This window comes from Mytilus californianus, unplaced genomic scaffold, assembly GCF_021869535.1.
Source record: "Mytilus californianus isolate M0D057914Y unplaced genomic scaffold, xbMytCali1.0.p SCAF_10, whole genome shotgun sequence".
Classification (NCBI taxonomy): Eukaryota; Metazoa; Mollusca; class Bivalvia; order Mytilida; family Mytilidae; genus Mytilus; species Mytilus californianus.
This window is the reverse complement of record NW_026262582.1, coordinates 41,902,473-41,925,846: the sequence shown is the minus strand read 5'-3', so window position 1 is coordinate 41,925,846 and position 23,374 is coordinate 41,902,473. Positions and strand designations below refer to the sequence as shown.

General features: G+C 32.1%; 1 protein-coding gene across 2 annotated transcripts in view; it reads right to left on the bottom strand.

Moving 5' to 3' along the window:
• The window catches only part of LOC127718149 (cardioacceleratory peptide receptor-like), a 191,429-nt gene extending 171,276 nt beyond the window's left edge, over positions 1–20,153 (bottom strand). For both annotated transcript variants that reach the window (XM_052224125.1, XM_052224122.1), the window contains exon 1: positions 19,859–20,153. The gene's annotated coding sequence lies outside the window, so the exon portion shown is untranslated. The remainder of the gene's footprint in view (positions 1–19,858) is intronic.
• Between the last annotated feature and the right edge of the window lie 3,221 nt (positions 20,154–23,374).

The following is a 23,374-nucleotide window of genomic DNA, read 5'->3' as shown; positions in this document are numbered from 1 at the left end:
TGTTAACTTGATTTGTATTTTCTTGGTCAATTATGATATTTGAAAATCTGTATACTGCTTTTGATTGAATTTAAATGAATTTATTCGTTGGTAAATCTGAATGCAAATATATTTGCTGCAACTCATTTAAAGCCTTCTTCTCTAACGAGAAAGGTAAATATGCTAGATATACTTATTGGGGGTGTGATGAGATGACTGAAGGTGTTAATTTTCTCTTTGATAATATTTATGTACGTTTTGGCAATAATGTTTATCGACAGGTTGTAGGTATTCCTATGTGCACCAATTGCGTCTCTTTCATAGCAGACTTGTTCGTGTACTGTTACAGTACACACAGTTTATGACCAAACTCAGAAAAGACCCGTTTAAATTGTATTTAATTGATGAATTCAACAACACATCCCGTTTTCTTGATGATATTTTTTCGTTAAATAATCAAGAATTTTCTTAATATACTGCCGAAATTTACCCAAAGGAACTTACTTTAAATAAATCAATTGTAAACGGTAATAACTGTCCTTTCCTAGATTTAGATATTTCAGTTTTACACGTGAAACTCTACACTAAAATGTACGACAAAAGGGACGTTTTTTCCTTTCCTTTTGTTAATTTTCCTTTTCTGGACGGTGATGTTCATTTTGCACCATCTTACGGTATTTATATATCCCGACTCCTTCGCTATGCCCGTGTCTGTTTTGGATTTCAATGAACGTAATATATGTATTTTTTAGAGTTATTTTACTGCTTTGCCTATTATTTCCTATTCCGTAATTGTGGAATGGTTTTACACTAGTAATTTTTGGGGCTCTTTACAGCTTGCTGTTCGGTGTGAGCCAAGGCTCCGTGTTGAAGACCGTACTTTGACCTATAATGGTTTACTTTTATAAATTTTGATTTGGATGGAGGGTTGTCTTATTGGCACTCATACCACATCTTCTTATATCTAATTACTGGTAAATTATTAAGTCTGGAATTTTGTTACCACAAATTACTTAAAATCTTTACTGAATTCTTTCATAGATATAAAAATTTGGTTTGGAATTTTGGTTGTACATGTAGAAAACTTATTTTCAACGGGATAGCACATCCTAACATCTGACTGTTAATGACGTCTTTCACTAAATCCATTGGATTTTGGATGTGTACTGATTGATATTTTAGTCTTAGATGCACGATTTTTTTATTAGTTGTTATTGGGTTTGAACAAGCTGTCAGTAACTGCGAGTACTCTCAGATCTGTACTTTTTGTTGTGGGGATGTATAGTACCCTGCCACGTCCACTCTGTGTTTTTGTTAGATGTATTTCTGCTTTGTATCAAACTGATGAGATAAGCACTTTTCAACTGATTTTTATAGTTTGTTCTTATGTTGTACTGTTACACCACTGTCCCAGGGTAGGGGGAGGTTTGGCGCCTTCAAACTAGTTTAACTCCGCCACATTCTATATATGCCTGTCTCAAGGTCAGGAGCCTGTAGTTGAGAGGTGGTTACTGTTTGTTGCTGTTTATCATTTTTGTTTTTCGTTTTTTGTTTTGTATAGTGTATTCTTTTGTTGTGCTGTTGCACCACTGTCCCAGGTTAGGGGGAAGTATTGGCGCCTTCTAACTAGTTTAACCCCGCCCAATTTTATATGTGCCTCTCCTAAGTCAGGAGCCTGTGATTCAGTGCTTGTCGTTTGTTGTTGTATATCATATTTGGTTTTTTTTCATTATTTTGTACATAAACCAGGCCGTTAGTTTTCTCGTTTGAATTGTTTTAGATTTGTCATTTCGGGACCTTTTATAGCTGATTATGTGGCATTGGTTTTACTCATTGTTGAAGGCCGTACGGTGACCTATAGTTGTTAATTTATGTGTCCTTTGGTCTCTTGTGAAGAGTTGTCTCATTGGCAATCATACCATATCTTTTTATTTTTATATTGTTAGTCTATTAACAACACACAGGTGATATCTTAAATGTACCTAATCGTCTAAAAATGTCATGTCGGCAAACGATCTTTTTCCCTTAAAAAAGTATAAAATACAGTTTCCGACTGTGTTCTAGGACCAATGCAATTTTGTTTTACCATCAGAACAAATCTTTTACCCTAAGACTTTGGCTTCGAGTGAAATTTGTTACTCAGATAAAAAAAATAGTAGTGTTGTCATCGCAATTTTTGGTGATGTAAACAAATAATAAAGCAATGTCACTTAAAACAACTCGCTCCCCTTCTCTCTCTCTCTCTTTCTCTATTGGAAAATCATATTTCTTTCATAATTCAAGAGTTTGTTCGTTACCCACACGAACTTTATAAGTCCATCCTTTTATTACCTGACAGTGTATTATCTATGCTGACTACTGGTATTATCTATGCTAAACTATGAAATACAGTATTTGAAACCATTGTAATTGTAAATCCATTTTAAGAAACCCGTATTTATAGTATAAAATTTTGATACGATACAAAAAGAAAACTAGTAAACAATTTACGCATAAAATAGATGAAAGGAAAACAACCCGAGCCATGATCATCTAAGATTACAAAGTGATGGCAAAGAATACCTGGGAGCAGATACATAAAAAACGGTAAATTACTGATTCTTTCGGTAAAATACGGAAAAATTGTACCATAATTTGATAGAATATCAGTATATGCATCTGCCAAGTCATATTATTATATTACTGATCAAACATTGAGGGTACATGTATGTACTAAAACTATGATATTGTGTATTATGGCACGAGCTTAAAGTGTTGAACCGGAATCTGAGTTTTTCTGAATGGGGCAAGGTTTTCGTGTGTTTGTCGCAAAACAAAATGATCGTTTCACTTGTAGAGACATGTGGAAGTGTTATATTTGATGACAAGGTTGTTATTTCCAGCACAATTATTACAAACTAAAAGAATTTGTCGACGTGATTGAACGTAGGTTGCGTTTCAATGACCCGGCTAAATAATGTTCTTTTCGTTCAAAAAATTAATGTCAAACAACAAATTGGACTGCTAATTGTATATTTTTCTTTCAAATACTGCTCAAATTCAACATGTCGAATATTCTGGCAAGCTTATTTCTGATGATATAATTTATATATCAGTAGTGATTCAAATGTCAAGCAATTTTCCAAACTGTTCATCGTAAGTGCGATGATAAATTAATACAAATGACTACATCAATGAGACAGAAATTAGTTAACAAAAGATATAAAATTACTCTTTAAGATGCATAGGTCAACGAAAATCTTTTCAGAGCAAAAAACGAAATACATTACTGTAGACATTGTTTCCTGAAAATAACAGACGGTGAAAAGATTTTAATACAATAACGGAGACAGGTTAGATTCAGATTTGGAACACAAGTTTCCCTGTTTCCCTTTAAATGGCATCAGTCTGATAATACTCCTAGCTTTGATTTTTAATATTAGCGCTATGTGTTGTGCTTTATTGATTAAACTCCGACTCATGTTTGCTTTTAACTTGTACCGAAAAGCCGCGAATTCATCCGTGCTAGAAGCAAAAATGACATATTCTAAAATAGAATTAACAAGATCGGTTAGGAGCTTAGGAGATAGGAACAGATAATACTTGGGTTAAACACACCGGTGATCGAACTCCCGTACTCAGAGTCGAGCACTTGTAACAAAATGAAATACTGTGGATTCATTTATTTTCGTGGGTATCAATTTTCGTGGATTGCTGAAAACTTGCATATTCGTGGATATTTGATTTCGTGGTTTTGTCAATCTCTGTTTACAATGCTTATTGAAAATATGTTATTCGTTGAACATTTGAATTCGTGGTTCACCTGTACCCACGAAACCCACGAAAATTGGTATCTAACGAATAATAATGAATCCACAGTATATGATAATTATTTGACAGAATTTCCACATCTTCATAGTTATATGTCTTTATGAGTTTTCGCAAATAGACGTAACGTCGCTTGGAGTGACTTTTATTTTATAATAATTACATCACGTATATATTTATGTCTCACAAAAAACCGTACCCTGATCGGCTGACAACAATCCAAATGCATTCCAAAATTAGATGTTAGTTCCAAATAAATGCAACATTCTTTACAGCACGTGCATGCTTTTCATGACAAGTCACAACAATGCAAAGAAAAAAAAAACGAAAAAGTTTATAAAATTCGTTATTTCATAATTGTAGCATAAAAATATAATTATAAAACCGATTGCTTTTTTTTGTAATCGTGTGCACATTTTTAGTATGATGCGCTTCCTTGCTTCATAAAAATGTGCTTCGGTCAACGCCTTTACAATAAAATAACCTTTTCGCTTCGGAATTATAAAACGGCTTCAAAATGGTAAGTTATCTGTTTTAACTGAATTTTATAGACAGATTATATAAAACAAAGCTGCGGTGTTCAAATCTAAAACTTTCATTAGAAATCGGAAGATGGTCTGGTAATGAACGCGAAAGAAAAATTAAACAGTAAAATTTTGTGAAATTCTAGATTAGGATATAAATATAATTATGTAATCGCTTGTGGTCATATTCAGACAAAGGCTTTGAGAGAAAAACATAACACTAATAATCCAATTATACTGATGGTATTAATGTGTCATAGTTTTTTTTAAACTGATATTAGTTGCAAATCCGAAAAAAAAAGTTTTTACGCTGATAATAACATTTGCAATATTTACACACTAAACATAAGAATTCCTTTCTAGACTTGAATAATTTCGTTCTATCACATTTAAAATAATCATTCAAAGACATCACATTTTCTCTAGAAATACAAGATACATGCTTTGTGATAACACTTCATGATAATTTCGATTGATTCGAGCGTCATTTATGATTTTTGTGATGATAAAACGCGCGTCTGGCGTAGAAAGTTTTAAATATAAATAAGAAGATGTGGTTTGAGTGCCACTGATACAACTCTCCATCCAAGTCACAATATATAAAGAGTAAACAATTATAGGTCAAAGTACGGCCTTCAACACGGAGCCTTGGCTCACACCGAACAGCAAGCTATAAAGGGCCCCAAAATGACTAGTGTAAAACAATCCAAACAGGAAAACCAACGGTCTTTAAGCCTGTTATCTATGAATAGTTAATTCATGATTATCCTTGTGTCAAGATATCTTAATTCAGTCATATATACTGATTTAAATAAGGAGCAGATGCTGTATAGAAAGTTGATAAAAAAAAATGGGATTGCAAAAATGTTACATTCTTTGATGATCGAACTAGTAGTTAAAATAATTGGACTGACATAATTAACAATGAAATTACCAATACCGTGAGGTTCAAAAAGGGATGTCGGAATTATGTCTTTACCGGAAAGGTTCGTCAATTATGCGCGCCTTTATTATGTCATTTACCAGATAGATGTAATGTATCCTTGTTTGCACCTGTCCTAAGTCAGGAATCTGATTACAGTAGTTGTCGTCTGTTTATGTAGTTCATACGCGTTTCTCGTTTCTCGTTTTTATATAGATTAGACCGTTGGTTTTTCCGTTTGAATGGTTTTACACTAGTTGATTCGAGTTATATTAATTTAGAAACACATTTCTCAATTTTTTTGAACTTGAAAGTAATGCAAATCTAAAGTTTGGACATTGGTTGATTGACTAATTTTTGTATTTGCTTTACGCTCAGTGACAAACATTTAGGACGAGAATAGAGGGGTTTTTGAAAAATTGGTTAACCGAGATGCATGAAAGGCGGGAATTTTAACTGACATTGGAATATGACAGTATTTTGGATAAGGCAGAAACTTTGCCGTGTAACAGGCCATCTACAGATCATATAACGTTGTTCCAAGGGCTATTAAACGCTTAAATGGCATGGCTGTTCCATACGCGAGTCATTGGATTAAAGTACTATTTCCGACCTGACATGTGACTACGTATTGGTACATCCAACACAGCCAAACAAACAATGATCTTTGGGATGGGTTTCTTTTGGGGGGATTGATATTTTATAACATAAAGGACGACAGTAAGTAAGATGTTAAATGGGGTAACAGTCAAGTTGATATCAAAGGACAACAGTAAATAAGATGTTAAATGGGGTAACAGGCAAAGAGACAGCAAGGACAACATTAAGTAAGATGTTAAATGGGTTAACAGTCAAGGAGACACCAACCCATTAAGAATTAAACAAAAAAAACTGATTTAGAGGTTAACGAACGGTCCCATGATAAGCATGTAACGTTGCCAATATCATATTTCAAGCTTTAATTATAATTAACTCTGATTCTAGACAAAGTGATGAATTGAATGTATGCTTATAAGACATTGCCATGACTAGTAGCAAACCGAAAACGCCCGCAATAGTTAATCCCTGTGCGGCATGAAATAAGATAATCTTTTACTACGAAGGCGTTAGATAGGAAAGTTATCTCAATGTACTTTTAATTTATACGTTACTAAAAAAAAAAAAATACTAATTGCAACAACGAATATTAGTTCATTTAATGACAATTAAGTATAATGAAGCCATGAAACGAAATAAGAACAAATTGGATCAATAAATTTCTGACTTGAGGTTTCTGACACACAACAATGTACTTGATTGTATCAAAATTGAAATACAAGTTTTTTTCTTGTTTTGTTTTATGTATATAGTTCGATTTGAAATCATCTCAAACAACATATAACTACCGAAATAACCCATTCATATGAACATCATTTGAAAACTTGAGTCGTTAAGTAAGTAATTAAATCAAATTTTAACTCAAACTGTTTCCTCTTTAAAAAGCAATTACGTAAATTATAAAAAAAAGCATGCCATTGACATGTCATTAATAAATGATAAAACAAATGTATACTATGTGTGAGGGTCTTGATGGGGTTTAAAGGATAGAGAATAATGAGCCAAATGTACAGAAACAAAAACCAAATAATAAAGAATAGCGAAAAGTAGGGTAAAAACATAAAGAATAGAGAATAATTGGATGCTCAAATAAAAAGAATAGAAAAAAATAGGCAAAAAATATAAAGAATAGGGAAAAATGACTTAAAAGATTTGAAAGAATACAGAAATGAAGGACCCCATGAAGACCCTTATGTATACCACGTATAACAATGACATGTCGTTTAGAAACAAAACAGAAACTATACCACAGAAACGCGTTATTTAAAAATAACAAAATAAATGTCGTATCTGGTAGATAACGGATTAAAGCGCGAAATGTATCACTATCTTTTAAAATGATCAAATATACCATTGGAAGTTCTTGATATGATTAAAAATAATATACTATATTTTTGGCCGTCCGTTCTTAAACTAAAATTTATAAATAAAAAAATGTATAGCGAGTTTTTATTGTCACTAATTAACTGATGTTCCACGTAAAACCAAGCCTAATAGATTATCTATCAAACCACTGCGAACAATGTAATCTCGTTGGCGTAAATGGCGAAAATCAATTATACATACATTGTACTGATTTCTGATAAGACAATTAACATCCAATGGATTTTTTTGTAAATTAGAATTGATGTAAGGAGATGTGGAATATACGCTCATAAGACTGTGATTAAAAAACAAAAGACAATTTTAGTAATAAAATTGAGAATGGAAATGGAGAATATGTCAAAGAGACAACAACACGACCAAAGAGTACACAACAGCCGAAGGCCACCAATGCGTCTTCAACGCAGCGAGAAAATCCCGCACCCGGAGGTGGTCCTCAGCTGGCCCCAACATAACATTGTGTACTAATTCAGTGAAAATGGACGTCACCCTAAACTCGAAAACATATAAATGAACTAAAATTTAAAAACATACAAAAAAGTAAGTTGGTTTTCCCTTCTTGGTAGGTGTATTCGTATAACATATGTAGCTTTTATGACATTTAATCATCTACTTTCTCAAATCCTTTGACACTTGCAGACATTATTTGTTGGATATGTACGGCTGCCGCATGTGAGTAGGATCTGCTTAGCCTTCCGGAGCACCTGAGATTACCCCCGGTTTTTGACGAGGGGGTTGAAAATGGTATAAATGTGAGGTTACCGTATGGAAAAATGGTATAATTGTGAGGTTATCGTATGGAAAATGGTATAAATGTGGGGTTATCGTATGGACAAATGGTATCAATGTGAGGTTACCGTATGAAAAATGATATAAATGTGAGGTTACCGTATGGACAATTGGTATAAATATTAGGTTACCGACTAAATGTATAAATATGAGGTTACCGTATGGACAATTGATACAAATGTTGGGTTACTGTTGGACAATTGGTATAGATATGAGGTTACCGTATGGACAAATGGTATAAATATGAGGTTACCGTATGGACAAATGGTATAGATATGAGATTACCGTATGGACAAATTGTATAAATATTGAGGTTACCGTATGGACAAATGGTATAAATGTGAGGTTACCGACAAATGGTATAACTATGAGGTTACCGTTTAGACAAATGGTATAAATGTGAGGTTACCGACAATTGGTATAGATATGAGGTTACCGTATGGACAAATGGTATACATGTGAGGCTACCGACAAATGGTATAAATGTGAGGTTACCGACAATTGGTATAGATATGAGGTTACCGTATGGACAAATGGTATACATGTGAGGCTACCGACAAATGATATAAATGTGAGGTTACCGACAAATGGTATAACTATGAGGTTACCGTTTAGACAAATGGTATAAGTATGATGTTACCGTATGGATAATGCAAATGGGTGTAGAAATTAGCAACTATAGATGACCGAACTGCCTTCAACAATGAGTAAAACAAATACCACATAGCAAGCTATCAAATTAAAGCTTTTTTAACAGGTTTTTTTTGTACAATGTTGCAACGGAAGATATCCTCAAACAAGAGAAACGAGGGTCTGGATGGGGTTTACAGAATAGAGAATAATGGGCCAAATGTACAGAAAATGTTCTGTTTGTTGATAAAGTCGAACATTCGATTTTGTCAGTTGTTATGGACTTCCATTTTGAATTTACCTTTGAGGTCTGTATTTTTTGTTAAAATTTTGTACATATTACAAAAAAATAAACCTAGTTTGTAAGGTCAATTTATCATGCGTAGGTTTATGAATTAGCATAATTGTTTTTTTGTGCAAAAAAGGATGTTTGTTTTTCTCTTCTTTATTACAGGTATTGAGTAGATGAAGCTACTAAAGAGACATCATTAGAAGACAGATAGATTAGTTTCCTTTCAGAAAAAATCTAAGAAACTTTTTTAATTAGCAAGTCAATAACCTTCAATGTTATTAATGAACGTAACAAGTGTTGAATGTTTATAAGGGTTTTTGAGACTGATTAAACCACTAAGTAGCACGGAAATATCTTGTTATGGGTCGAAGATTCGTGAAGATAGGCCAGGAATTCATTAATAACAAAGAAGGGAGAAATGTATATACTAGTTGACTTTTGTCCTTGTACTGAATTTATAGTTTCTTCGACAAAGTATTGACGAAACATGTGTTGTTATGTAGCGAGTACATTATCAGTGCAATTGAGGTTCATAGTATTTAATAGCTAGAAAAACGCATACACTCCGGTTACAAATACAACTGAATATCAGCAGCGTTGTGTGATTGTAATTTCAGCCACTAGTTACAACAGTGACGTTGGACGAGTTACTTTTGCATTTCATATGATGACATTTTTTCAGTGGTATTCCATATCAACAAAACATTCTACACTTTCTTATAATGTTCATCAAAATCAAATTCAATGGTATATTCAAACGCATTGTACAATACATATAATGAGGAAGTTTCAGTGATTAAATGTCATAGTCATTCAGAGTTGTAAATCTGTTTTTTAAAGAAACAGTATGGTGGCATTTGATGCCTTGAGCTTATTCTTATTTCTTTGTAGACTAAAAACATGACTTCAACAATATATTCTCTATAATTACTTTATTGACGAAAGACAAAATTAAATATCTGCATATGAAATCTGGTACGTCAAAATATAAACAAAGAAACGAAGATAACAAGAAAAATCTATCTTTGTCAAATATCCTTACGAACTGTAGCATTTCCGTGTTAATAAAGGACAAGTTATGAATTTACATTCTGCAATAATGCCATTGGGGAAGACTGAATTGTACTTTGAAAAACAGTCAGCATACAATAGACTATTTTCATATTACCGACTTTTGACTCCGGATTATATAATTTTTTGACAGGGTACCTTTTTATGTGGTAGGACATCCTGGTACTCGGTCAAGTACGAGCAACCAAAATAATTTAAATCAAACACATAATCGGTATAATTTGAGGGGAAAGTTTACTGTTTTCCGATGATTTTGTCATGTAAAGAAAATATGAAGCAGTTAATTTTACCCAAAAATTGTACCGATTGAAAGCTTGATTTTACTTCTTTACGTTGCTCTTATTTGACTTGGTACCAGGATGTCCTACCACAGAGTAGGTAACCTATCGAAAAAATATAAACTTCGGAGTCAAAAATCGGTAATATGAAAATAGTCTATTGTAAAACCTAACACGGAAGAACACAAGAACTGGTATAGTGAACTGGTATCGCCACGATATAGCCGTTTTTGCCGCGGCGGCGTAAAACAAACACCAATTAAGCAATCAATCAGGAACTGGTCAAGATATTGTCAGAGCCACATGAAATGTGAATGGAGGTTCTTAGTCCATATTTTCATGGTCAAGAGTTAGCTACAACGAGTTTAGAAATACCATTTAAAGAGAATTATCAGATCTGCAGACATATACTGTATTATTTGCTAATATGTTAACAAAACAGAAGTGCACAACGACAGCATGCAAAGCTATTTATATTCGCGCTTAGATTGAAATCGCACATGAATTGAACTGGACCAGGTGATCAACTTTCGGATCAAAACGAGGTCACGGCGGCGGCGATAGAAACACAAGTAAGTATAAGACAAAATATAACAAATGGAATGTGATGGCACGACCATAGTGCTGTAGTACATTAAATATTATAAGATGTCATGGTGCTCAGAGTCTGCAAAAAGATAACTTCATTGTAATATACATTATCAACTCTTATTGTACAACAATACTGAGACGTAGTTTTGAGGAAGGTTAAAAACTGAGTTTTGAAATATAAAAAATTATACAACAACTTTTGCTAACTTAAAAAAATATATATGTAATTCTTTATCATTATAATTATGTAGCTTTTTATTTAAATCACATTCACACTCTAGGAAGGTTGTTACGTATAAGCCCCTTATTCGGTTCCAATTATTTTTTTTCTCTCGAAGTGGGTTTGTTCGGATATTAATCAGATAGAAAACTTGTAGATATAGATATAAGTGCAAGCATGTATATCAATACCCATTTATACCACATAAGATAAGATGCAATTCTATGCTCAGGAAAGTCTTTGATGTCATGAAATCAGCAGAAAATGATTGATTGATTGTTGGTTGCTTAACGGCTAATTTCATGAATCTATAATCTGCACCATCAAAATTAAAATAAGTTTTAGTTTACATATAGTGCCTTTATTAGTTTTGTCATAATCTTTTCATTTAGAAATTAATTTACATCATTTATAGTAAATGGATATTTTTCGGACATTGGCATTATAATGTAATATATTTGTGTCTTGAGAAGTCTATCTGTGTTAGTAAGTAAATCATAGAAGGGTTGATTTTGCTTGAAGCAATAAAACTTGTATTAGTATAAATTTATTGTAAAAATTGTCAGAAAATAAACCGGAAGTTTCGTCATCAACACTCTTTTCCATGGTTAGTAAAAAGTATTAAAAGTAGGTCATGATGACATCGTCTAGTATCTAGTTTTTTCAACAAGCTTATTCCAAAACCTAAAATTACCAGTTCAGTTTTTTTAATGATCTTATTTTTACCTGCATAATAATAAGCAGAAAAGAAACGTTTATGGTTACTAACTTTGCCTTAGAGAGTTCAGACCTTTATTTCAGTAAAATTACAAAATTTATAAACCGGAGATTGAAACATTTATTTAGGGAGCTACCATTGGATTTTTAGGGGGGGGGGGGGGCTAGGATGAAATTTGAAAAAAGCAGGACAGGAGTTTTGAGTAAAAAAAAAGGCAGGATGAGCAACTTGGCAAAAAAAAGGCAGGACGACAATTTATGTAAAAAAAGTCAGGATAAACTAATAAAAAAAAGGTAGGACCGAATAGAGTGAAAAATAAAAAGGCAGGACAGGGATTACAACTAAAAAAAACGCAGGACAAAATGTTTCATCCTAGCCCCCCTCCCCATAAAAATCAAATGGTAGCTCCCTTAGACTCAATCAATAAAAACTGGCTGCTACGATATAGGCAATAGTGCTGAAAATGGCGTTAAACATACAAAAAAAACCAATCAATCAGTCAATATTCAAAGTTGAGTAGAATTCACCAACTTTCCATTTTCAATCTAGGTTGTAATTTCTATGTTTGTGTAAAATTTGTTATTAAGTTTTTATATAGCATTTATTTGTAGAAATAAAAATTGTTTTCATATGATGAATGAGTTATATATAAATCCGTTTTAGAAGACAAAATATTATTTTAACCCAGTATTGCAATTTAAATGAAACGACAATTAATATTCAAATTAGAACTGCATTAATTTCCTTCTTTGTTTTCAATTTTAAAACCACCACTGGGACCACTTTTTAAATTAATAATAGTTGTATTCTGGATATAATATCACGATTTCTAAATTGCATATTTCACAATTATGTCTTCATGTAGTGGTTTTATGGCATATTTCCAAAGAACAACATTGTAATGTTTACTAAATATAAAATTTTGTTTAGCGTAAAACTTTCGTAAAAAATAGGAAAATGGCATTACTCGCAGAAAAAAATCTTCAGAACAACATATCAATTTTTAGGCATTTATCAGTTTGAAAGTGTTTTATGTAGTATTTTAGTCGAGACTTTATCTTAATAAACATTTTTCCGTCTTTAGTGCAAAAGAAACCGACAAGGTTGTATGAACATAGCTTTGTAATGTACTATTAAAATCAAGACTCAAGCATGAACATGCTTTAAAGATCGTGAGGCAATTACATAAAAAGAAAATGATCTTAAGGTTCAATCCTAACCTACTGAGATGTTATAATCTTTCAGATATTATAGACACTTGAATCAAAAGCATGTAACCGTTTGTAGTTCTTACAAGGTTAAGATTCATCAAGAGATTTTATAAGTAATTATTAAAGTATTTTAGCGATTTGAGAATACATAGGGAAATATGCGACAAAACCAACAACAGCGAAAAAAAAACACAAAGCAGGGGTAATTATATAGATGGATGTGAAGTTAGCAGCCGGTTCGTTATTCGATATTCGATATTCAATATCCAACCGGCTGCTAGCAGTCGGTTCGATATTCAAATTTAGTTGAAAATCATAAAAAATATAATATTTGATAACATTAAAAGCATGATTTTTATAGTTGAAAGGAGTGAAAAGATACGTAGGAAATCGTTTTATGACCCCTTCAAGTTGTCTTAAACTCTCGTTGTCCTCAAATATAAACCCTTATCAATGCTTATGTAATTTGCATATTTGTCTTTATGTAATATAGATTTTTATCAATAAAACGACATCAAAACTGTAATTTTATATCTAATATTTCTTAAAACAAAAACAAAAACCGATCACTCTAGAAAAAATTTAGAAATATAAATAGAAATATATATGGAAAGCACCCAAAAAAGAAATACATAGTGAAAACCTACCCGAGATCGCTTAAATGACGGTGAGACCCCCCTATTCTTTCAATGTCCATAAAATTGGACGAATTCATAGACTCTGTATAAATAAAGATTGTATCAAAAGGATTTCCCAGAAAAATGTCATCTTCGATATCTACGGAGGGCTTAGATTGTCACTTTTCAGCTACAAAATGTCCAAATATCAGGACAAAAGGCACAGGGCAATGGTGAGAGCCCCTGATCTCTCAATCTGCCTAATATTAAACAGGCAGTTAGTTAACAGGTACATACAAACGTGACTAAAAGGAATTTTGGTACACTTCCTGTCTTCTATGTTTGTATCTACCTGTTAACTAACTGTCTGTTTAATATAAGGCAGATTGAGAGATCAGGGGCTCTCACCATTGCCCTGTGCCCTTTGTCCTGAAATTTTGACAATTTTTAGCTGAAAAGTGACAATCTAAGCCCTCCGTAGATATCGAAGATGACATTTTTCTGGGAAATCCTTTAAATACAATCTTTATTTATACAGAGTCTATGAATTCGTCGAATTTTATGGACATTGAAAGAACAGGGGGGTCTCACCCTCATTTAAGCGGTCTCGGGTAGGTTTTCACTATATATTTTGAATATCCAACTGGCACTTTGGGCGCTCCGTAAACATGGAAGACAAGAACTGTACCCAAATTCCTTTTAGTCACGTTTGTATCTACCTATTAACTAAATGTCTGCATAATATTAGAAAGATTGAGAGATCAGGGGGTTCTCACCATTGCCCTGTGCCCTTTGTCCTAAAATTTTGACAATTTTTAGATGAAAAGTGACAATCTAAGCCCTCCGTAGATATCGAAGATGACATTATTCTGGGAAATCCTTCTAATACAACCTTTATATATACAGAAGCTATGATTAAGTTGAATTTTATGAACATTGAAAGACCAGGGGGGTCTCACCCTCATTTAAGCGGTCTCAGGTAGGTTTTCACTATATATTTCTTTTTTGGGCTTTCCATAAATATTTCTATTTCTATTTCTAAATGCTTCTAGAGTTATAGGTTTTTCCTTTTGGGTTAAGAAATATCATATATAAAAGTACATATTTGAAGTTGTGTTATTGATAAAAATCTATATTACATAAAGACAAATATGCAACTTAGAAAAGGGTTTATATTCGAGAATTTACGACAGCTTGAAGAGGTCATTAATCGATTTCCTACGTATCTTATCAGTCCTCTTAACTATGAAAATCGTGCTTTTAATGTTATCAAGTATTTATTTTTTTATGATTTTCAACTAAATTTTGAATATCGAATAACGAACCGGCTGCTAACTTCACATACATATTATATAGACAGATATTTAGTACACAAAAATCGTTTTCTGCTTATTTCGATCAAACACACCAATGTATGTACTATTAAGTATAGTGATGTCAAAGACCCGGATGTAAGCTGAAAGTACTAAATCTGCTGGTGAAAAAATACAATCTACTTGCATTTTGTTTATTGATCGGCAATATCAAAATTGTAATTCTTCAGAAATGGGGAAGAAATATGGATTCTATTATCTTTCTTTTCAGTTTAAAGTTTATAAAAAATGATAATAACTTTAAATATCAAAAGTTTAATAGTGTTAAAGTTTGTTTTTAATTTTAGATAATTGACGAACTATTTCTGACTTAAAGAACTATTTTAAATATAATAACAGATACACAAAATCTAAAACAAAAGTGCTTTCATGTTAAGTGGTTAATTACCAAGTGAACAAACCCTCACGTTCATTTCTAATAAATTAATTAAACTAAATACACGGAACCATGGATTTCTTCCAGACTTTTAATATGTTTTTAATATATGAAAAAAAGTTCCTATTTGCTGTGCATATAGCTTGCTGTTCGATGTGAGCCAAGGCTCTGTGTTGGAGGCCGTATTTTGACCTATAATTGTTTACTTTTTACACATTGTGACTTGGATGGAGAGTTGTCTCATGGGCACTCATACCACATCTTCTTATTTCTATATATGTACACATCCTTGTATTTGATAGGTTCGTTGAAAGTAATTTCCATGGTTTCCATTACGATAGACCATATGTAACTACTTACGTAGCATATGTAAATACTATGTTGATTTCACTTTGATATGATATATGCATGCGCAACACACATGAAATACACAAGTTGAAATTGAAAGAAAGAAATAACTAATGTTTCGGTTGAGAATCAAAAGGATAACTTTTTTCTAGAGGTTATTGATGTGTAATCTGGGCCGCTGACTCACAAACTTAACATAAAAGTCCTTCCCTCGGACTTTTATTTAGTTTCTGAGTTAATCGGTCCAGTTTTATATCAATTATCTCTAGAAAAATGGTGTTTAATCCTATAGTATTCATTTACCTTGTACTTTGTCGCTGCAGACAATTAAAATTAGAAATAGGAGCAATTCAAATTTGAATTATTTGAAAGAAAGTCAAAAAATCGGAAAATGAAGATGTCATATGGTGCGTTTGTTATTATGAATGCCTAGTAGATCTGGCTTTTTCATCAATAGACACCTAACAACCAGACATAAAACTCTAAGTAGACAACTACAGGTTAACACATGGTCTTCGATATTTCATCTGGTCTTTTTTTATATAAATAAACCTAAAATTTAGAACATTTCCGATGAGTTAGAAATATTACACCTTGACCGATATTGATTGGTACAAACTAGAGAGATACTGTAAACAAGATGGCGAAAATGGTCACTGGGATCAGAGCTGCAGGATTAAAACAGAGTATCACCAGTTTTGCTGACACATTTGGTATTATATTAAACATATAAAAAGGTAATTGCATATTTATTTAGTGATGTTAGAGCAAGGAAGTATTATAATTTATTTTAATTCCATGGTTAAAGCAATAACCCTATAGTATATCAACTTTCTAAACGAACTTCCTTATTATTGAAATAGACCTCTTAAATAAAGCTTTTGTTTTTATATCCGTTTGAAAATGAAAAATTTAAAGATGTTAATGAACTATATGTAATTGACGTCAATATCAGACTGTCTTTGTAAATATGTATTAAACGTAACATATCGAATATACGATAGTATAAAGACATACCATTGGGTGTCTCGAGTGTCTAGTTCAATTATTTGCATTTTATTTGTTTTTGACCAGGAAGTTCCTTATGTTAATTTGAGTATTGATATTTTGAATTTCTGGTGTGTTAATTTTACTTCATTAAGACTGAATAACATATCTTTGATCTCCCCGAGTTTTATGCTGATGTATACGTTTTCGTCTTTTTAACAGCAATGGACAGCACTGAATAACATTTAAAGTTCCAGATTTATGTACAAATAATTACATTACATGTATGTTTCATAAGAACCGTAACTTTAATTGGCTGACAGTAATCACGTGACACTCCAATATAATATTTTATTTCCGTATAAAATACAACAGATATGACTGCAGGTGCTATCGGTGAAAACGTTAAAATAATGCATTGAAAAACAAACGAAAAGCTTGATACAACTCTTAATTTCATGGCTGTAGCATAAAATGTATTATAAGAATTGAATGCTTCTTTTTATAATTTTATATGGTTGTAAAAGCGTTGATCGCGCGCACATTTTTTAATATGAAGAGCGGCGCTTCCGCGCTTCATACAAAATGTGCTTCGTTTAACGCTTTTACAACCATATAAAATTATAAAAAGAAACATTCAATGATTATCCTTAATTATTGAAAAAAATCTTAGAAGCATAATATTTCGACTCTCAAATATTAAAATATAGTTTTTATTAACCTTTGCATTTTGACCTTCTTAGGAAATCAAATTTAGGGGAAAGTGGCCACACCATCTTTAAGATATATTCCTAAATAGTTACAGGATTAATGTAACCCTTTAGATATCACGAAATCATTTGCAAATTGAATTTTTTTGTCTGATTTATTTCTCCCTCATATTTTAAATTTAGATCTCCATCGTTTGCTAAATGTAACTACATGTACATGTATCCAACTTTGAAACATGAAAGTCCTATACATTTACTTATTTTGAGACTATTTTTACAACAATTGCTTCTTCACTTTTTAATATGCATGGCCGCTTTCCCTAACACCTGTTTATATCTTAATGTAATATATCTAAATAAATATTATTTCAAGTCTTATTAATATACGCGCAGGATTTTTTGATATTTTTACAGGTATACATTATAGTTGTCACATTGGACATCGTACCCCATGTCCTTATCTTATAAAGAATCAAAATGTCAATCCGTCTCACAAACTGGTATTGCTTTAGAAAACACTTTTGTTGGAATATTGCACATTTTGAATTTAACGTATTATCAAGACTGATAAAATCAGCGTTACTTTTTCTGGGATTTTTAAAAACTTTTTTCCATTTTTTGCAATAGTTTTACTTTAATTGGTAATGATGAACTCGTTGTTATCTGCATTTTATATGTACTTTTAACGTTAATTGCACATAAACATCCGCATGCAAATTTAAATGACTTTCAAAAAAATAATTATTCATTGTCACGACACAGCAGTGTTTAAGTTGAAAATGTGTAAATCAATCTTATATTCAAAATGCAATAAAAAAATATTTCATGCAATGTCTAGGACAAAAACATATCCACAACTAGTATTATACAATATGTAAATTCTAACCAGGAAAGAAAAAAATATGATATTATAGATAAAAAAAAGATTAAGTGCAGATCCATTTCCATTCTCAATTTTATCATCATACGTAAGGAACAGATTAAACGATGGGAAAAGTTAGAATTCTTACTCACGTCATAACAAGAAATAATATATCGCTATTGTAACGATTTTCAATACATGTGCAGATGTGAACTACATAATTTTTCAAAGAGCTTTTTAATTTCTACAAAAATCTTGGAATTGTTTCACATGTTTCAGGTGATTCGTCTGCCGTTTGAGATGGAAAATCGAACAGTGTACCATAGCTCTCAAATAATTATATGAACAAAAGGAAATGTTGGATAAAAGTCAATAAGACAGCAACCAAACAACATAACACAACAAGAAAAGACTAGAGCGGGTCTATATATTATTGAGTGATTAAAGTCGAGATTTCATTGCATGGGGAAAATCTTTCATTACTAATTTACCAGACAGGACGAGTGTTTCTTATGCATTGTTATGTCCCACCTACGATAGAAGAGGAGCATTATGTTATTCGGTCTGTACGTCCGTCCGTCCGTTCGTCCGTCTGTCTCGCTTCAGGTTAAAGTTTTTGGTCAAGGTAGTTTTTGATGAAGTTGAAGTCCAATCAACTTGAAATTTAGTACACATGTTCCCTATGATATGATCTTTCTAACTTTAATGCCAAATTAGAGTTTTGACCCCAATTTCACGGTCCACTGAACATAGAAAATGATAGTGCGAGTAGGGCATCCGTGTACTATGGACACATTCTTGTTTTCGTTTGCTGTCATTTAATAGAAATACAGATCCTGTGTCCACGTTTCGCTTACAAGGATCTGACAACGTTTATCATTCTTCTTTCTTTTTTCAGCAACCAACCATCTGTTGTAAAGACCTTCGGGGATCCTCCAGTTTTGTCGTTATAATACACAACTTCAATAGTTTGGAGGCGGGAATTTCATTGATTGATGTTATAATTACCAGAACAGAAACAAGAATGGAGTGCCTACAGATTCTTGTAAGCAGAGCGTTTCACTGGCGTGGGAATTTTGCCCCCTCACATAATCCAATCCTTAGCCACTGATTGCTGTCAACGCCACACACGTTTAAAACAGATGGTAATCTTGGCTAGTTTGGGTGAAAATTGAATTGAGTAAGGAAATAAGTTAAAACACAACTGCACTGTACGAGGGTCTGGGTGTGGTTTACAGAATAGAGATTAATGAACATAAAGGGGAATTAAAAAAGAATAATGGGTGCTAAAATATACAGAATAGAGAATAATGGGCAAAAAGATAAGGAATATCGTAAAATTGTATGAAAAAAATAAAAAAAATACAGAACGGAAGATCCCATCATCCAGACCCTCTTGTACCGTTACAACATAAAAGTAAACACAATGAGTTTTCTGAAGATCGTCGTCATAGTTGGAATGGAGAAACCATATATGATTCGAAGTGTTGGCGCAATATTTGAAGACTCACAAATAAACATACATGTATATAAAACAAACTTAATAAAGCTTAGGAGAGAACAAAAGACTCACAGTTTGATCTGTCTTTATACCATTCGATTATTACAATAACAAAGCACAACCATTCACCTCTGCATTCGATGAATATTTTACATTCGTAAAAGTTTTCAGTAAAATACTAAACTTCCAATTCAATTATCACAAAATGTAAGTTCATAATCAACAGTTTGAATAATATCTCAAAACCCGAACAAAATTTTAACTATGTATCCATTTAAAGAGCATTTAAAAGTAAAAACGTGTTCATCAGTGAAATCTAGATGTCGAGAATAAAGATAGAGTAATGATAGGGCCACCTATATAATATATACGTCCCTTCAGCGTACTATTTTAAAGATTATGAGAAATATCATACTATATGTATTCAAATTTAATGGAGTGTAAAGAGAACATTTAATACTATAGTGCATTTTACATCAATTTAAGTGTTGGATTTTACCATCTAATGAGATAAATATTACATAAAAGTTTTCTTTCAATACAAAAGTATGACATCGTCAAAATTAGATTAACACTTCATTATATAATATATAATTAGTATAAGAACACTGAAAAATTACAACAACCCAACAACCCAAAATATCCACAAGATTTCAACATATAATATTTTAATATTAAATTAACAACAGGTCAGGATTTGTCTTTTCTAAAACTATTGGTTTATACGATTAACGATTACAAAAACTAAGCACCAAACTAATTAAAATTTTCATATTTAAAAAAAAAATAAAATAAATGAATATTTGGTCCCCGGTAGTGTCATCCGCCCTAGCTGTAATCAGTATTTCAGACTTGAAAACTTGAATAATATACATGTTTTTTTTAATGTTTTTGAAATATTTAGTTTATGATCGATTCATTTTATTCAGCATTATATAATATCTAAAATTTAAACTCCCGCAACAAAGTTGACCTTTTAGCCGAACTTTCATGTCATATTATACCATTATATATTAACCTGTTGGTTTTTTTTACAATAGCCGGCATTTCCTTTTTTCGTCAATGCCGCGTTAGTTTTTTTTTTTTTTTTTTTTGCTATAGACTTTCTGTCTTCATGGCCTGCAAATACACTGTTGGCTTTATTTGTTACCATCGCCGACCTTTCCGGTTCTGTTAATGTCATGTTAAATATGATTTTTTACCATAACCTTTCTGTCTTAGTGTCGTCTTAATACAATGTTTTTTTTCATAGCCGACATTTCCCATTCTGTTAATGCCGTGTTAGATTTTTTTTTACCCTAGCCTTAATATCTGTAAAAATTATAAAATATTATATAAAATGCCAGAATCGGTAACAAGCCACCAGCAAAAAATTGAGCCATTTTGACTACAAATTTGACGAATGTTAATAATGACAACATGCATATGAATGTTGTTGTTCAAGATATACATTTTGAACAATCAAAAAGAACTTTTGGTTTGACTAGAGTGAAGAAATATTTTGAAAATGATACAAAACCTTCAAACAAGTTGGGCTTTTATAATGACTGTTATAAATCTAGAAAAGAACTTACGAAAGCTCAACGGCTGTATACATATCATGGTTTAAATGTATTCCAACATAGAGTTAAAGTTGCTGAATCGCTGTAATGTTATACAATCTTTAGCTATATCAATTTCTCTATTATTCAAATAGAATTTAGTATCTTTTTTTGTATTCTACCTTTTGAAAAAATCAAAACTTCAGTTTTATCCACATTTACTTTAACTTTCCACAATATACAATATTGTTAAAGATTATCAAGCAAAAGTTGTAGATGTGCAACAGAATTTTATAATAGGATGGTATATATATTTTTCATGCAAACAATATACATGGAGGACATAGATATAAGAAGATATGGTATGAGTGCCAATGAGACAACTCTCCATCCAAGTTACAATTTGTAAAAGTAAACCATTATAGGTCAAAGTACGGCCTTCAACACGGAGCCTAGGCTCACACCGAACAGCAAGCTATGAAGGGCCCCAAAAATGACTAGTTTATTTTACATGTATTATACACTTGTCAATTTGTGACTATCTATATCAACATAATGAAGTTATGTTTATTTCACTTTAGTGTACTTTACGTTAGAATGCCAGATTTTGATTGGCTAATACGAGGGAGATAACTTATTGTATCCCATGGCTCAGCGGGGAACATTTGTTTTAATGTCACCCTCTCGCGCAGACCAATCAAAATCGTTAATTCAAAGAACAATGAATACCTCAGTGCTTTATGGTAAAGTTAAGACAGAACATTTCTAAGAATTTGACACTAAATGAATTATGAACAAAAACCCCTACAAGTCGAATAATAGAGTTTCTGTTTGATTATTAGAAAAATTGATAATTACGTTTTTATCAATGGAATTATATCTGTGAGAATTATAGACAAAAACATTCTAAAAAGCACAGACAAGGAAGTAGACTGTCATATATATATATAATATCATTCTATAAAAAAAATTCCATTAATGAAGAGGTCTGGAAAAAACTTACTGAAATGTAATCACATCAACAGACAATACCGCAATTCATATTGATCAAAGAAGACAGAAAACGAACGCAGAAGAGTTCTGAATGTACTTCAAAAAGAGGTGGAAGTTACCAAAGGGATAATCAAAACTCATAAATCGAAAGAGACCGACAAAACCATGACAAACAAAAAGACGAAAAACGATGAAAAGACGAATAACACTACATAGAGAACTAAAGATTGAGAAACATGAACCCCACTAAAGACTGAGAAACATGAACCCCACTAAAGATTGAGAAACATGAACCCCACTAAAGACTACATGAACCCCACTAAAGACTGAGAAACATGAACCCCACTAAAGACTGAGGAACATGAACCCCACTAAAACCAGGGGTGCTCTCTAGTGCTAAAGATAGAGGTGAGGAAATAAAAAAAAAATGTTTAGCTCTATCACATACATGACGTCATACAGATTAGGGGTTTGATAAAGCCTTTGCAACAGTGACTGCAATCGATGACGTGACGTCATATAGATAAAAGGTGTGATAAAGCCTTTGCAACCGTGCTGATATCGATATCATCACGGGTGGTTGATCGATACAGCACGCTTGCCAATGATTGTATTACACATACAATTTAACTGTATTTACTATTAAGTATGTAATAAACTGTTTAATCATGTTGGTAAGATATTTTCTGCGTATATACAAATTTAGGAAACGCTAAAGATTGGATCATCCACTTGCTTTGAGTAGGAAAAGCCATCGAAAATATCATTATTAATGTTTTTTGAAAGTTGTTTTTTTAAGTTAAATGCAATTTTAATTTCGGTACTGGGATGAAAATACGGATATTGAGTTATTGAAATTTGCAGTTATAAAATTTTGGTAATTATTGTAAATTAGAGAATTATATATTCCCCTCATGCAAATCTCTGATTCCTTTTTTTTTTTTTGCTATGGCTATACTGTTTGTACGTTTTGGATTTATCAGCTATTCAATTTAAAAAAAAATGGATTTTCATATATTTTAGACTCGAGCATCACTGAAGAGACATTTATTGT